The sequence below is a fragment of the Phocoena sinus genome, chromosome 3 (genome assembly GCF_008692025.1).
Source record: "Phocoena sinus isolate mPhoSin1 chromosome 3, mPhoSin1.pri, whole genome shotgun sequence".
In the NCBI taxonomy this organism is placed as follows: Eukaryota; Metazoa; Chordata; class Mammalia; order Artiodactyla; family Phocoenidae; genus Phocoena; species Phocoena sinus.
Window position 1 is genome coordinate 141,380,007 of NC_045765.1, and position 14,801 is coordinate 141,394,807.

At 40.7% G+C, this 14,801-nt stretch overlaps 1 protein-coding gene across 3 annotated transcripts in view; it reads left to right on the forward strand.

Annotated features, from left to right (window-relative positions):
* Positions 1 to 14,801, forward strand: part of FYB1 (FYN binding protein 1) — a 178,296-nt gene that overhangs the window by 49,771 nt on the left and 113,724 nt on the right. The window contains exon 1 of one of the 3 annotated variants that reach the window (XM_032626746.1): positions 22 to 148. The exons of the other annotated variants lie outside the window; for them this stretch is intronic. The gene's annotated coding sequence lies outside the window, so the exon portion shown is untranslated. Of the gene's footprint in view, positions 1 to 21; positions 149 to 14,801 lie in introns of those variants that run through there. 3 annotated transcript variants of the gene reach the window in all.

Below are 14,801 nucleotides of genomic sequence, written 5' to 3' on the forward strand. Positions count from 1 at the left end.
CTCCCGGCCAGGGCTCAGAAAGTGCCACAGGGCTTGGATTCTACATGCCAAGCAGACACAACAGCCAAAAGTGAGTGAGCCCAGCCCCTGGCCCCAGGAAGACCTACTCAATGAGACCACCCTCCCACTTCATGCTTCAGGAGTTCAGGTAACAGCTCTATCCAGGTTTCCTTTTTCAAACCAATGTGTGGTTTTTTTTCTACAACAGGAAAAGGTACCGCCTCCACATTCTGGCTGGAATCATTGACAGAAAAGCATGTTCTGTTGGCAAATAGCAGAAGAGGTGGACATCAGACACCACAACTCAGCCTCATTGTAACCAGAAGGGTGATAAGCAGATAAAAATGTGTCTGTCACTTGCTGTTTCATAACCGGATAGGGCCTGTCACACATGCCTGTTCCAAGCTCTGGTGCTGCTGGTATTAAATGAAGTCTTGAAACGAAAGCAGAGCCATGGTCCTAATTGGGCACAGACAATTGATTTCATCTTGGCTACTGACAAGCCTGTGCTTACCTTTTGATGAAGAGGAACAAATCTCACCTTCCCCCAAAGCTTAAGGAGCTGGCAGGAAGTGGGGATTCATGTGGAATTCCTACACAGACTAGGGAAAGGGGGCTCTGCTGCCATCAGCCCTGCCTTCTCAGAAGGAATCCTGGCAAAGTGGGACAAATGATGACAAACTGCTACAAGTCATCCGAGGAAATCTTTTCAGAGCAACCGGTACCTCCAAAATTTAGTTGGAGACTTTGGCCCACTTGTATGAATTGCTACCGCTCATGAAAAGAATCACAGGGCCTTTCCCCACCCCTCCCCCATTTTAACTAAACTTACAATGAGGTAATTAAAAGAAGAGCATAGGCCTCTTACTCTGTCTCCTACCAGCTGTGTGACTTTGGGCCAGCCACTTAACCTCTCTGTGCCTCAGTTTTCTCCTCTAAAAAAATGAGGATAATAATAGTACTTACCTCACAGGGTTGTTGTGAGTATAAAATTATATATACTTATTGTGTACTAATATATAATAAAAGATCATTAATATTTGCCACTTTAAATATTTTGGCATTAGGGATTATTCTGTGTAGAAAAATAGATAGGTTTATGAACACAAGGCAAAATCATGGCTGTGTTTTTCTGTCCATGCTGAGAAACTGTCAGGGGAGATTTTACGTTGATCAAAACACATGCATGTACAAGATGGGGCATAAACTTCAGATTCTGATGCTCCAAGAAATTAATGATAAATGAGGGGCAGGAGGGTGAGATTGTTCCTTCCAATAAAACCACATCTTTTAAAATGCTCCATTAAAGTTGATCATGAATGTCAAAGGAATCGCAGTGTATTCATGGGACACCCTGGAGAAGTTAGCCTTCTGTTTCAAACAGAAATGTCTGGGAAGGACTCCATTTCTCTTGGGAAATTATTTTAAAAGTTCAAATCCATGGTGCCTGCATGTTATTTCCATCCATTTATTTAACTACCAGTGCACTTTAAATGTTTCCCAGCTCCTGTGGGAATCCAGAGGCCCCTTTCCTGGACTTGAAGTTCAGTAAAGGTGGTTTGGGGGGAAATTCTACATCCTTGAAAGTGATGGTGGCCTTATCGAGCAGTCACACCGCCACCTAGTGGCGCAAAAGCTGAGTGCAAGCGATTGCTTTGAAGCTTGTTCTAGCCTTACTGTGCCTTAAAACTCACGTTTTCTTTCTAGTACTGGAATCCCATGTTAACGAGAGAGGGAGAGAGGGAGAGAGGGAGAGAGACAGAGAGAGAGAGAGAGAGAGAGAGAGCGCTCAGGGGGAGTAGACAAGACCTTTCATTGGTCTGAGGTGTTAGCACGGGCTGCCTCTGGGTGAACATTTCTAAGAACAAGGATGTGGGAGAGGACCGTAGCCTACTGGCAAAGTTAAGGCTGTGGTCCCAGGGGTTGTGGCTAAAACCGTGGTTCCAGAATCAAGATCTGAGTTTGAATGGGGGGGGTGGGGTCTGCCATTCACCAGCTATGGGCCTTGGGTGAATTACTGAACTGCCCCATGCCTTGGTTTCTTTTTCTATAAAATGGGGATAACAATAACGTCTTCATGGTTTATTATGAGCTCCTAGCAAAGAAGGCAATCCATAGCATTATCTATTGTCATGACTGTTTTTATTTTATTTTATTTTATTTACATCTTTATTGGAGTATAATTGCTTTACAATGGTGTGTTAGTTTCTGCTTTATAACGAAGTCAATTAGTTATACATATACATATGTTCCCATATCTCTTCCCTCTTGCATCTCCCTCCCTCCCACGCTCCCTATCCCACCCCTCCAGGCGGTCACAAAGCACCGACCTGATCTCCCTGTGCTATGCAGCTGCTTCCCACTAGCTATCTACCTTACGTTTGGTAGTATATATATGTCCATGCCTCTCTCTCGCTTTGTAACAGCTTACCCTTCCCCCTCCCCATATCCTCAAGTCCATTCTCTAGTAGGTCTGTGTCTTTATTCCTGTCTTACCCCTAGGTTCTTCATGATATTTTTTTTTCTTAAATTCCATATATATCTGTTAGCATACGGTATTTCTCTTTCTCTTTCTGACTTACTTCACTCTGTATGACAGACTCTAGGTCTATCCACCTCATTACAAATAGCTCAATTTCGTATCTTTTTATGGCTGCGTAATATTCCATTGTATATATGTGCCACATCTTCTTTATCCATTCATCCGATGATGGACACTTAGGTTGTTTCCATCTCTGGGCTATTGTAAATAGAGCTGCAATGAACATTTTGGTACATGACTCTTTTTGAATTTTGGTTTTCTCAGGGTATATGCCCAGTAGTGGGATTGCTGGGTCATATGGTAGTTCTATTTGTAGTTTTTTAAGGAACCTCCATACTGTTCTCCACAGTGGCTGTATCAATTTACATTCCCACCAACAGTGCAAGAGGGTTTCCTTTTCTCCACAACCTCTCCAGCATTTATTATTTCTAGATTTTTTGATGATGGCCATTCTGACTGGTGTGAGATGATATCTCATTGTAGTTTTGATTTGCCTTTCTCTAATGATTAATGAAGTTAAGCATTCTTTCCTGTGTTTGTTGGCAGTCTGTATATCTTCTTTGGAGAAATGTCTATTTAGGCCTTCTGCCCATTTTTGGATTGGGTTTTTTGTTTTTTTTTGTTATTGAGCTGCATGAGCTACTTATAAATTTTGGAGATTAATCCTTTATCCGTTGACTCGTTTGCAAATATTTTCTCTCATTCTGAGGGTTGTCTTTTGGTCTTGTTTATGGTTTCCTTTGCTGTGCAAAAGCTTTGCAGTTTCATTAGGTCCCATTTGTTTATTTTTGTTTTTATTTCCATTTCTCTTGGAGGTGGGTCAAAAAGGATCTTGCTGTGATTTATGTCATAGAGTGTTCTGCCTATGTTTTCCTCTAAGAGTTTGATAGTTTCTGGCCTTACATTTAGGTCTTTAATCCATTTTGAGCTTACTTTTTTATATGGTGTTAGGGAGTGATCTAATCTCATACTTTTACATGTACCTGTCCAGTTTTCCCAGCACCATTTATTGAAGAGGCTGTCCTTTCTCCACTGTACATTCCTGCCTCCTTTATCAAAGATAAGGTGACCATATGTGCATGGGTTTAACTCTAGGCTTTCTATCCTGTTCCATTGATCTATCTTTCTGTTTTTGTGCCAGTACCATGTTGTCTTGATTACTGTAGCTTTGTAGTATAGTCTGAGGTCAGGGAGCCTGATTCCCCCAGCTCCGTTTTTCATTCTCAAGATTGCTTTGGCTATTCAGGGTCTTTTGTCTTTCCATACAAATTGTGAAAGGTTTTGTTCTAGTTCTGTGAAAAATGCCAGTGGTAGTTTGATAGGGATTGCATTGAATTTGTAGATTGCTTTGGGTAGTAGAGTCATTCTCACAATGTTGATTCTTCCAATCCAAGAACATGGTATATCTCTCCATCTATCTGTACCATCTTTAATTTCTTTCATCAGTGTCTTATAATTTTCTGCATACATGTCTTTTGTCTCCTTAGGTAGGTTTATTCCTAGATATTTTATTCTTTTCGTTGCAATGGTAAATGGGAGTGTTTTCTTGATTTCACTTTCAGATTTTTCATCATTAGTGTATAGGAATGCCAGAGATTTCTGTGCATTAATTTTGTATCGTTCTACTTTACCAAATTCATTGATTAGCATTAGTAGGTTTCTGGCATCTTTAGGATTCTCTATGTATAGTATCATGTCACCTGCAAACAGTGACAGCATTACTTCTTCTTTTCCAATTTGGATTCCTTTTATTTCCTTTTCTTCTCAGATTGCTGTGGCTAAAACTTCCAAAGCTATGTTGAATAAGAATGGTGAGAGTGGGCAAACTTGTCGTGTTCCTGATTTTAGTGGAAATGCTTTCAGGTTTTCACCATTGAGGACGATGTTGGCTGTGGGTTTATCATATATGGCCTTTATTATGTTGAGGAAAGTTCCCTCTATGCCTACTTTCTGCGGGGTTTTCATCATAAATGGGTGTTGAATTTTTGTCGAAAGCTTTCTCTGCATCTATTGAGACTATCATATGGTTTTTCTCCTTCAATTTGTTAATATGGTGTATCTCGTTGATTGATTTGCATATATTCAAGAATCCTTGCATTCCTGGAATAAACCCCACTTGGTCATGGTGTATGATCCGTTTTATGTGCTGTTGGACTCTGTTTGCTAGTATTTTGTTGAGGATTTTTGCATCTATGTTCATCAGTGATATTGGCCTGTAGTTTTCTTTCTTTGTGTCATCCTTGTCTGCTTTTGGTATCAGGGTGATGGTGGCCTCCTAGAATGAGTTTGGGAGTATTCCTCCCTCTGCTATATTTTGGAACAGTTTGAGAAGGATAGGTGTTAGCTCTTCTCTAAATGTTTGACAGAATTCGCCTGTGAAGCCATCTGGTCCTGGGCTTTTGTTTTTTGGAAGATTTTTAATCACAGTTTCAACTTCAGTGTTTGTGATTGGTGTGTTCATATTTTCTATTTCTTCCTGATTCAGTCTTGGCAGCTTGTGCATTTGTGAGCATTTGTCCATTTCTTCCAGGTTGTCCATTTTATTGGCATAGAGTTGCTTGTAGTAATCACTCATGATATTTTGTATTTCTGCATTGTCAGTTGTTACTTCTCCTTTTTCATTTCTAATTCTATTGATTTGACTCTTCTCCCTTTTTTTCTTGATGAGTCTGGCTAATGGTTTATCAATTTTGTCTTCTCAAAGAACCAGCTTTTAGTTTTATTGATCCTTGCTATCATTTCTTTCATTTCTTTTTCATTTATTTCTGATCTGACTTTTATGTTTTTTTTTCCTTCTGCTAACTTTGGGGATTTTTGTTCTTCTTGCTCTAATTGCTTTAGGTGCAAGGTTAGGTTGTTTATTCGCGATGTTTCCTGTTTCTTAAGGTAGGGTTGTATTGCTATAAACTTCCCTCTTAGAAATGCTTTTGCTGCATCCCATAGGTTTTGGGTCATCGTGTCTCCATTGTCATTTGTTTCTAGGTATTTTTTGATTTCCTCTTTGATTTCTTCAGTGATCACTTCGTTATTAAGTAGTGTATTGTTTAGCCTTCATGTGTTTGTATTTATTACAGATCTTTTCCTGTAATTGATATCTAGTCTCATAGCGTTGTGATCGGAAAAGATACTTGATACAATTTCAATATTCTTAAATTTACCAAGGCTTGATTTGTGACCCAAGATATGATCTATCCTGGAGAATGTTCCATGAGCACTTGAGAAAAATGTGTATTCTGTTGTTTTTGGATGGAATGTCCTATAAATATCAATTAAGTCCATGTTTTTTAATGTGTCATTTAAAGTTTGTGTTTCCTTATTTATTTTCATTTTTTATGATCTGTCCATTGGTGAAAGTGGGGTGCTAAGTCCCCTACTATGAATGTGTTACTATCGATTTCCCCTTTTATGGCTGTTAGTATTTGCCTTATGTATTGAGGTGCTCCTATGTTGGGTGCATATATATTTATAATTGTTATATCTTCTTCTTGGATTGATCCCTTGATCATTATGTAGTGTCCTTCCTTGTCTCTTGTAACATTCTTTATTTTAAAGTCTATTTTATCTGATATGAGTATAGCTACTCCAGCTTTCTTTTGATTTCCATTTGCATGGAATATCTTTTTCCATCCCCTTACTTTCAGTCTGTATGTATCTCTAGGTCTGAAGTGGGTCTCTTGTAGACAGCAAATATATGGGTCTTGTTTTTGAATCCATTCAGCGAATCTGTGTCTTTTGGTGGGAGCATTTAGTCCATTTACACTTAAGGTAATTATCGATATGTATGTTCCTATTCCCATTTTCTTAATTGTTTTGGGTTTGTTATTGTAGGTCTTTTCCTTCTCTTGTGTTTCTTGCCTAGGGAAGTTCCTTTAGCAGTTGTTGTAAAGCTGGTTTGGTGGTGCTGAACTCTCTCAGCTTTTGCTTGTCTGTAAAGGTTTTAATTTCTCCATCAGGTCTGAATGAGATCATTGCTGGGTAGAGTAATCTTGGTTGCAGGTTTTTCTCCTGCATCACTTTAAATATGTCGTGCCACTCCCTCTGGCTTACAGAGTTTCTGCTGAAAGATCAGCTGTTAACCTTATGGGGATTCCCTTGTGTGTTATTTGTTGTTTTTCCCTTGCTGCTTGTAATATGTTTTCTTTGTATTTAATTTTTGACAGTTTGATTAATATGTGTCTTGGCATATTTCTTCTTGGATTTATCCTGTATGGGACTCTCTGTTCTTCCTGGACTTGATTAACTATTTCCTTTCCCATATTAGGGAAGTTTTCAACTATAATCTCTTCAAATATTTTCTCAATCTCTTTCTTTTTCTTTTCTTCTTCTGGAACCCCTATAATTCGAATGTTGGTGCATTTAATGTTGTCCCAGAGGTCTCTGAAACTGTCCTCAGTTCTTTTCATTCTTTTTTCTTTATTCTGCTCTGCAGTAGTTATTTCCACTATTTTATCTTCCAGGTCACTTATCCGTTCTTCTGCCTCAGTTATTCTGCTATCAATCCCATCTAGAGTATTTTTAATTTCATTTATTGTGTTGTTCATCGTTGTTTGTTTCATCTTTCATTCTTCTAGGTCCTTGTTAAATGTTTCTTGCATTTTCTCTATTCTATTTCCAAGATTTTGAATCATGTTTACTATCATTATTCTGAATTCTTTTTCAAGTAGACTGCCTATTTCCTCTTCATTTGTTAGGTCTGGTGGGTTTTTATCTTGCTGCTTCATCTGCTGTGTGTTTTTCTGTCTTCTCATTTTGCTTCTCTTACTGTCTTTGGGGTCTCCTTTTTGCAGGCTGCAGGTTCGTAGTTCCCGTTGTTTTTGGTGTCTGTCCCCAGTGGCTAAGGTTAGTTCAGTGGGTTGTGTAGGCTTCCTGGTGGAGGGGACTAGTGCTTGTGTTCTGGTGGATGAGGCTGGATCTTGTCTTTCTAGTGGGCAGGTCCACATCTGGTGGTGTGTTTTGGGGTGTCTGTGGACTTATTATGATTTTAGGCAGCCTCTCTGCTAATGGGTGGGGTTGTGTTCCTGTCTTGCTAGTTGTTTGGCATAGCATGTCCAGCACTGTAGCTTGCTGGTCATTGAATGAAGCTGGGTGCTGGTGTTGAGGTGGAGATCTCTGGGAGATTTTTGCCGTTTCATATTATGTGGAGCTGGGAGGTCTCTTGTGGACCAGTGTCCTGAAGTTGGTTCTCCCACCTCAGAGGTACAGCACTGACTCCTGGCTGCAGCACCAAGAGCCTTGCATCCACATGGCTCAGAATAAAAGGGAGAAAAAGTAGAAAGAAAGAATTAGTAGAAGTAGAAAGAAAGAAAGAAAGGAGGGAGGGAGGGAGGAAGGCAGGAAGGAAGGAGGAAAGGAAGGAAAAAAAGCAAGATAAAGTAAAATAAAATAAAGTAAGTTAAAATATAATAAAGTTATTAAAATAAAAAAATAATTATTAAGAGAAAAAAATTTTTTTAAAAAATCCAGACGGATAGAACCCTAGGACAAATGGTAGAAGCAAAGCTTATACAGACAAAATCTCACACAGAAGCATACACATACACACTCACAAAAAGAGGAAAAAAGGAAAAAATCATAAATCTTGCTTTCAAAGTCCACCTCCTTAATTTGGGATGATTCATTGTCTATTCAGGTATTCCACAGATGCAGGTACATCAAGTTGATTGTGGAGCTTTAATCCGCTGCTTCTGAGGCTGCTGGGAGAGATTTCCCTTTCTCTACTTTGTTCTCACAGCTCCCAGGGGCTCAGCTTTGGATTTGGCCCCGCCTCTGCGTGTAGGTCGCCAGAGGGCGTCTGTTCTTCACTCAGACAGGACGGGGTTAAAGGAGCCGCTGATTCGGGGGCTCTGGCTCACGCAGGCCGGGGGGAGGGAGGGGCACGGAGTGCGGAGCGAGCCTGCGGCGGCAGAGGACGGCGTGACGTTGCACCAGCCTGAGGCGCGCCGTGCGTTCTCCCGGGGAAGTTGTCCCTGGATCCCGGGACCCTGGCAGTGGCGGGCTGCACAGGCTCCCCGGAAGGGGGGTGTGGAGAGTGACCTGTGTTCGCACACAGGCTTCTTGGTGGCGGCAGCAGCAGCCTTAGCATCTCCTGCCCATCTCTGGGGTCCACGCTTCTAGCCGCGGCTCGCGCCCTTCTCTGGAGCTCCTTTAAGCAGCACTCTTAATCCCCTCTCCTCGCGCACCAGGAAACAAAGAGGGAAGAAAAAGTCTCTTGCCTCTTCGGCAGCTCCAGACTTTTCCCCGGACTCCCTCCCGGCTAGCCGTGGCGCAGTAACCCCTGCAAGTCACTGCACGCCGCCAACCCCAGTCCTCTCCCGGAGCTCCAACGCTCCGAGCCTCATCTCCCAGCCCCGCCCGCCCCGGCGGGTGAGCAGACAAGCCTCTCGGCCTGGTGAGTGCCGGTCGGCCCTGATCCTCTGTGGGGGAATCTCTCCGCTTTGCCCTCCGCACCCCTGTTGCTGTGCTGTCCTCCGCGGCCCCGAAGCCTTCCCGCCTCCGCCACACACAGTCTCCACCCGCGAAGTGGCTTCCTAGTGTATGGAAACTTTTCCTCCTTCACAGCTCCCTCCCACTGGTGCAGGTCCCGTCCCTAACCTTTATTCTTTTTTCTTTTGCCCTTCCCAGGTACGTAGGGGGTTTCTTGCCTTTTGGGAGGTCTGAGGTCTTCTGCCAGCGTTCAGTAGGTGTTCTGTAGGAGTTGTTCCACGTGTAGATGCATTTCTGGTGTTATCTGTGGGGAGGAAGGCGGTGTCTGCGTCTTACTCTTCCGCCATCTTCCCGGAAGCCTGTCGTGACTATTTTTAAAAGGAAGATGCTGTAGAAGCTGATGTCTCACGGGTCAGGTAGCACAGGACAGTGGACCCAATGGACGAGCAAACAGGAGACCCAGATTCTGGTTCTGCCACTAAGTAGCCGTGTGACTTTGGACAGATCACTTACCCTGTTTCCTTTCCTGTAAAATGAAGAGCTTGAACTCACTGATGTTTTAGGTTATTTTCTTTCTCAAACACTGTGAGTCTAAGGTGAGTCTTCCCATTAAAATCGGCCCACCTTTAAGGCTCATTTTGATCTTTCCTTTTACCAAAGCCCAGGGGCAAGCATGTCCCAGGCATTTATTTCTATAGTTGCTGACTGATGAGAAATAGAGATTGGAATTGTCTCTGTATCAGCCACTAGGAATAGACCAAGTACATGTTTGGGCAGGGATTAGAATCCAAAGGGAAGTCCTAGAAGCTGAAGAATATTCCCCCATCAGAAGCTGGTCTGGGGTTTCTCTGATACATTTGGAGGGTTCAGAACCTGCTTTGTTTTTTTAATCTCTGCTAACTAGCCTCCTTACATGGATAGGAAACCAGCAAAACCATTGAGCTGTATAAATTCAATATATACTTTATTAGTAGTATTGCCAAGTGTGTGCCACCAATGTTGGTTCAACTAGTACCTGATCTTTCTTCCAAGAGCACGTTAAATGCCACCAAAGCTCACCTACTGCATATGACTAATTCCCCACTCTGTTGTTCCAAGCCAGGTGCCATCCCAGCATGGACACCTTGCTCTGGGGTGGTAACAAATGGTGGCTCAGTAAACGTAATCATGAAACAAGACTTTCTGCCCTTCATCCTAAACCTCATCCATGCAAGTGCTTGGACATTTATAGAAATACAGAACAAAGGCATTTTGAATCTTTGTGAGGGTGGATGTATTAATTTCTTGTGGATCCTATAACAAATTATCAAAAACTAGGTGGCTTACAACAACAGAAACTTACTCTCTCAGAGTTCTAGAGACCAGAGTTCTGAAATCAAGGTGTTGACAAGGCCATGCTCCCTCCAAAGGCTTTAGAGGAAAATCCATTTTTTGCCTCTTCCAACTTTTGGTGGCTGCCTGCATTCTTTGGCTTGTGGCTGTGTCACTCCAAGTCTGCCTCTGCCTTCACATGGCCATCTCCTCCTGTCTTGTATTCTCCTCTTCTGTATCTTATAGGGGCACTTGTGATTGGATTTAGTGCCACCTAGATAATCAGGATGATCCCCTCACATAATTCTTACATCTGCAAAACCCCCTTTTTCAAATAAGGTCACATGCACAGGTTCTGAGACATGGACATATATTTTGAGATTGCTACCATTGAACTTACTTAGTGAGCATAGAAGATAGAGGGGAAATTTAGAAAGACAAGCAGCCAACATCTGCACCCCAGTTCCATTCACCCATGCCGAATCAGGGTAGCCCCGAAAGATATCCCAGTCCTTGCCATTGAATTTCTGCAACTCTGTTAGCAGGAGTTGATCAATAAAGATGTGAGGATAAGAGCAAGAGGGATCCAGGATCCCAATGGTTTTGCACCATTTTTGTACTTAAATACACCAGGGGACTCTACACCCTCCCATTTGTAGTGGCTGGGCTGGTGATTCTCCATAAAGAAAGTTTTAGAGAAACAAAGCAGGATGCGTTGGGACATTTAGCATGTGCAGCTTGAAAAAATCTCCAGGGTGATTCTATCACACCCTGTGCTTCTTGCCTTCCTCTTTCCTTGCCTTCACCTCAAAGAGGACATCCAAAATACCTTTATTTACCTTATCAGTCAAAAAATAACTTTAGTCAGTGACAAATATGCTTGTACCTCTCAAGTCATTTTTATTGTTTTTATTCATATTAGAAATTTAACATTGGTCCATTGTTACATTTTAGCCACACTTATATGTAAGTCATTTAATTTTTTCTAAAAGTTAAAAAAATATTTTGAATCAAAGTTTCATCTGGAGTGTAAGATGTTTACATGTAAGTTTGATCTTATTGAAATGCCATTTTCTCCTCCCTTTTGAGTCATTTTCTTTTTTGTTAAATTGAAGTATAATTGATTTACAATACTGTGTTAGTTTCAGTTGTATAGCAAAGTGATTCGGATATATATTATATATATATAAATGTATATATATAAATATATTCTTTTTCAAATTCTTTTCCATTATAGGCTGTTACAAGATATTGAATAGTTCCCTGTGCTATACAGTAAAGCCTTGTTGTTTATTTTATACATAGTGGTGTGTACCTGTTGATCCCATACTCCTAATTTATCCCTTCTCACCCTTTTCCCCTTTGATAACCATAAGTTTGTTTTCTGTGTCTGTGAGTCTGTTTCTGTTCTGTAAATAAATTCATTTTTATTATTTTTTAGAACATATAAATGATATCATATGATATTTGCCTTCCTCTGTCTGACTTACTTCACTCAGTATGATAATCTCTAGGTCCACCCATGTTGCTGCAAGTGGCATTATTTCATTCTTTTTTATGGCTGAGCAATATTTCATTTTATACATATATATGTATATACATATACATATGTGTGTATATATATATATATATATATATATATATATATACATACATATACACCACATCTTCTTTATCCATTCATCTGTTGATAGACATTTAGGTTGCTTCTACATCTTGGCTATTGTAAATGGTGCTACAATGAACACTGGGGTGCACCACCCCCTCTTCCCCCCTTGGAATCCATAAGTTTGTTCTCTACATCTGTGTCGCTATTGCTCCTTTGCAAGTAACTTCATCTGTACCATTTTTCTGGATTCCACATATAAGCGATATTATATGATATTTGTTTTTCTCTTTCTGACTTACTTTGCTCTGTATGACAGTCTCTAGGTCTATTCACATCTCTGCAAATGGCACTATTTCATTCCTTTTTATGGCTGAGTAATATTCCATTGTATAAATGTACCACATCTTTTATCCACTCCTCTGTTGATGGACATTTAGGTTGCTTCCATGTCCTGGCTATTGTAAATAGTTCTGCAATGAACATTGGGGTCCATATATCTTTTTGAATTGTGGTTTTCTCCAGGTATATGCCCAGGAGTAGGACTGCTGGGTCATATGGTAGCTCTCTATTTAGTTTTTTGAAGAACCTCCATACTGTTCTCCATAGTGGCTGTATCAATTTAAATTCCCACCAACAGTGTAGGAGGGTTCCCCTTTCTCCACATCCTCTCCAGCATTTATTGTTTGTAGATATTTTTATGATGGCCATTCTGACTGGTGTGAGGTGATACCTCATTGTAGTTTTGATTTACATTTCTTTAATAGTTAGCAATATTGAGCACGTTTTCATGTACCTGTTGGCCATCTGTATGTCTTCTTTGGAAGAATGTCTATTTAGGTCTTCTGCCCATTTTTTGATTGGGTTGTTGTTTGTTTTTTTTTTTTAAACATCTTTATTGGGGTATAATTGCTTTACAATGGTGTGTTAGTTTCTGCTTTATAACAAAGTGAATCAGCTATACATATACATATGTTCCCATATGTCTTCCCTCTTGCGTCTCCCTCCCTCCCACTCTCCCCATCCCACCCCTCCAGGCTGTCACAAAGCACCGAGCTAATATCCCTGTGCCTTGCGGCTGCTTCCCCCCAGCTATCTACCTTACTACGTTTGTTAGTGTGTATATGTCCATGACTCTCTCTCGCCCTGTCAAAACTCACCCTTCCCCCTCCCCATATCCTCAAGTCCGTTCTCCAGTAGGTCTGTGTCTTTATTCCTGTCTTACCCCTAGGTTCTTCATGACATTTTTTTTCCCCTTAAATTCCATATATATGTGTTAGCATACGGTATTTGTCTTTTTCTTTCTGACTTACTTCACTCTGTATGACAGACTCTAGGTCTATCCATCTCATTACAAATAGCTCAATTTCATTTCTTTTTAAGGCTGAGTAATATTCCATTGTGTATATGTTCCACATCTTCTTTATCCATTCATCCGATGATGGGCGCTTAGGTTGTTTCCATCTCCGGGCTATTGTAAATAGAGCTGCAATGAACATTTTGGTACATGACTCTTTTTGAATTTTGGTTTTCTCAGGGTATATGCCCAGTAGTGGGATTGCTGGGTCATATGGTAATTCTATTTGTAGTTTTTTAAGGAACCTCCATACTGTTCTCCATAGTGGCTGAACCAATTCACATTCCCACCAGCAGTGCAAGAGTGTCCCCTTTTCTCCACACCCTCTCCAGCATTTATTGTTTCTAGATTTTTTGATGATGGCCATTCTGACTGGTGTGAGATGATATCTCATTGTAGTTTTGATTTGCATTTCTCTAATGATTAATGATGTTGAGCATTCTTTCATGTGTTTGTTGGCATTCTGTATATCTTCTTTGGAGAAATGTCTATTTAGGTCTTCTGCCCATTTTTGGATGGGGTTGTTTGTTGTTTTTTTGTTATCGAGTTGAATGAGCTGTTTGTATATTTTGGAAACTAAGCCCTTGTCGGTTTGCAAATATTTTCTCCCAGGCCATAGGTTGTCTTTTGCTTTTGTTTATGGTTTCCTTCATTGTGCCAAAGCTTATAAGCTTGATTAGGTCCCATTTGTTTATTTTTGCTTTTATTTCTATTGCCTTGGAAGATTGACCTAAGAAAACACTGTTACGATTTATGTCAGAGAATGTTTTGCCTGTGTTCCCTTCTAGGAGTTTTATGGTGTCATGTCTTATACTTTAGTCTTTAAGCCATTTTGAATTTATTTTTATGTATGGTTTGAGGGATTGAGACATTTTCACTTTGCTCTTGCAATCAGTGTAACTTAGAAAAAAAGAAAGAAAACATCTCACTGTGGGAAAATATAAGATCAAATTTTTCACATCAGTTCACATCCATCTTCAATCTCATTCGGGTAATAAACTTTAAACTTCAGCCAGGTGAGCAATCAACACCATCCCCAGGGGACTTGGATGAGCCAGAATGGTGCCCCAGGTCCCTGAACTGACAATTGGACGACTCATTTTATGGACTCTAGGGGCAGCTGTTTGCTGGAAAGAGACACTAATACAGTCACCTGCCTAAAGCCCCACCCCCACACCAAGACGCCCTTAGACCAAATATCAAAAAAAGCAAGCAGCATTGTTTTTCTTCTCTTAGTTGTTTCCCCTCTCCAAGTTGCCTGTGATGTTGCAAAGTCAATCAAGATGTTCTGGCCAGAGCTATACACCCACTACACCTTGTTCTGTCTCCTTGTTCATCTCATCCTATGGGTAGAACAAATGTTAACACATCACCTGACATGATTAGGGATTCTTGGACAGAAGGTAAATTATGAGAGTTTGGTGAAAATTTTTTGTATCAGAAAAGGAAACTAGAAAGTTTTGTATGTGAGCTGAGAATTTAAACTCCCAACACTAACTACACAAGAAAGAAAGAGATCCACTAGAGGGCAGACAGCAGAAGCAAGAAGAAATACAATCCTG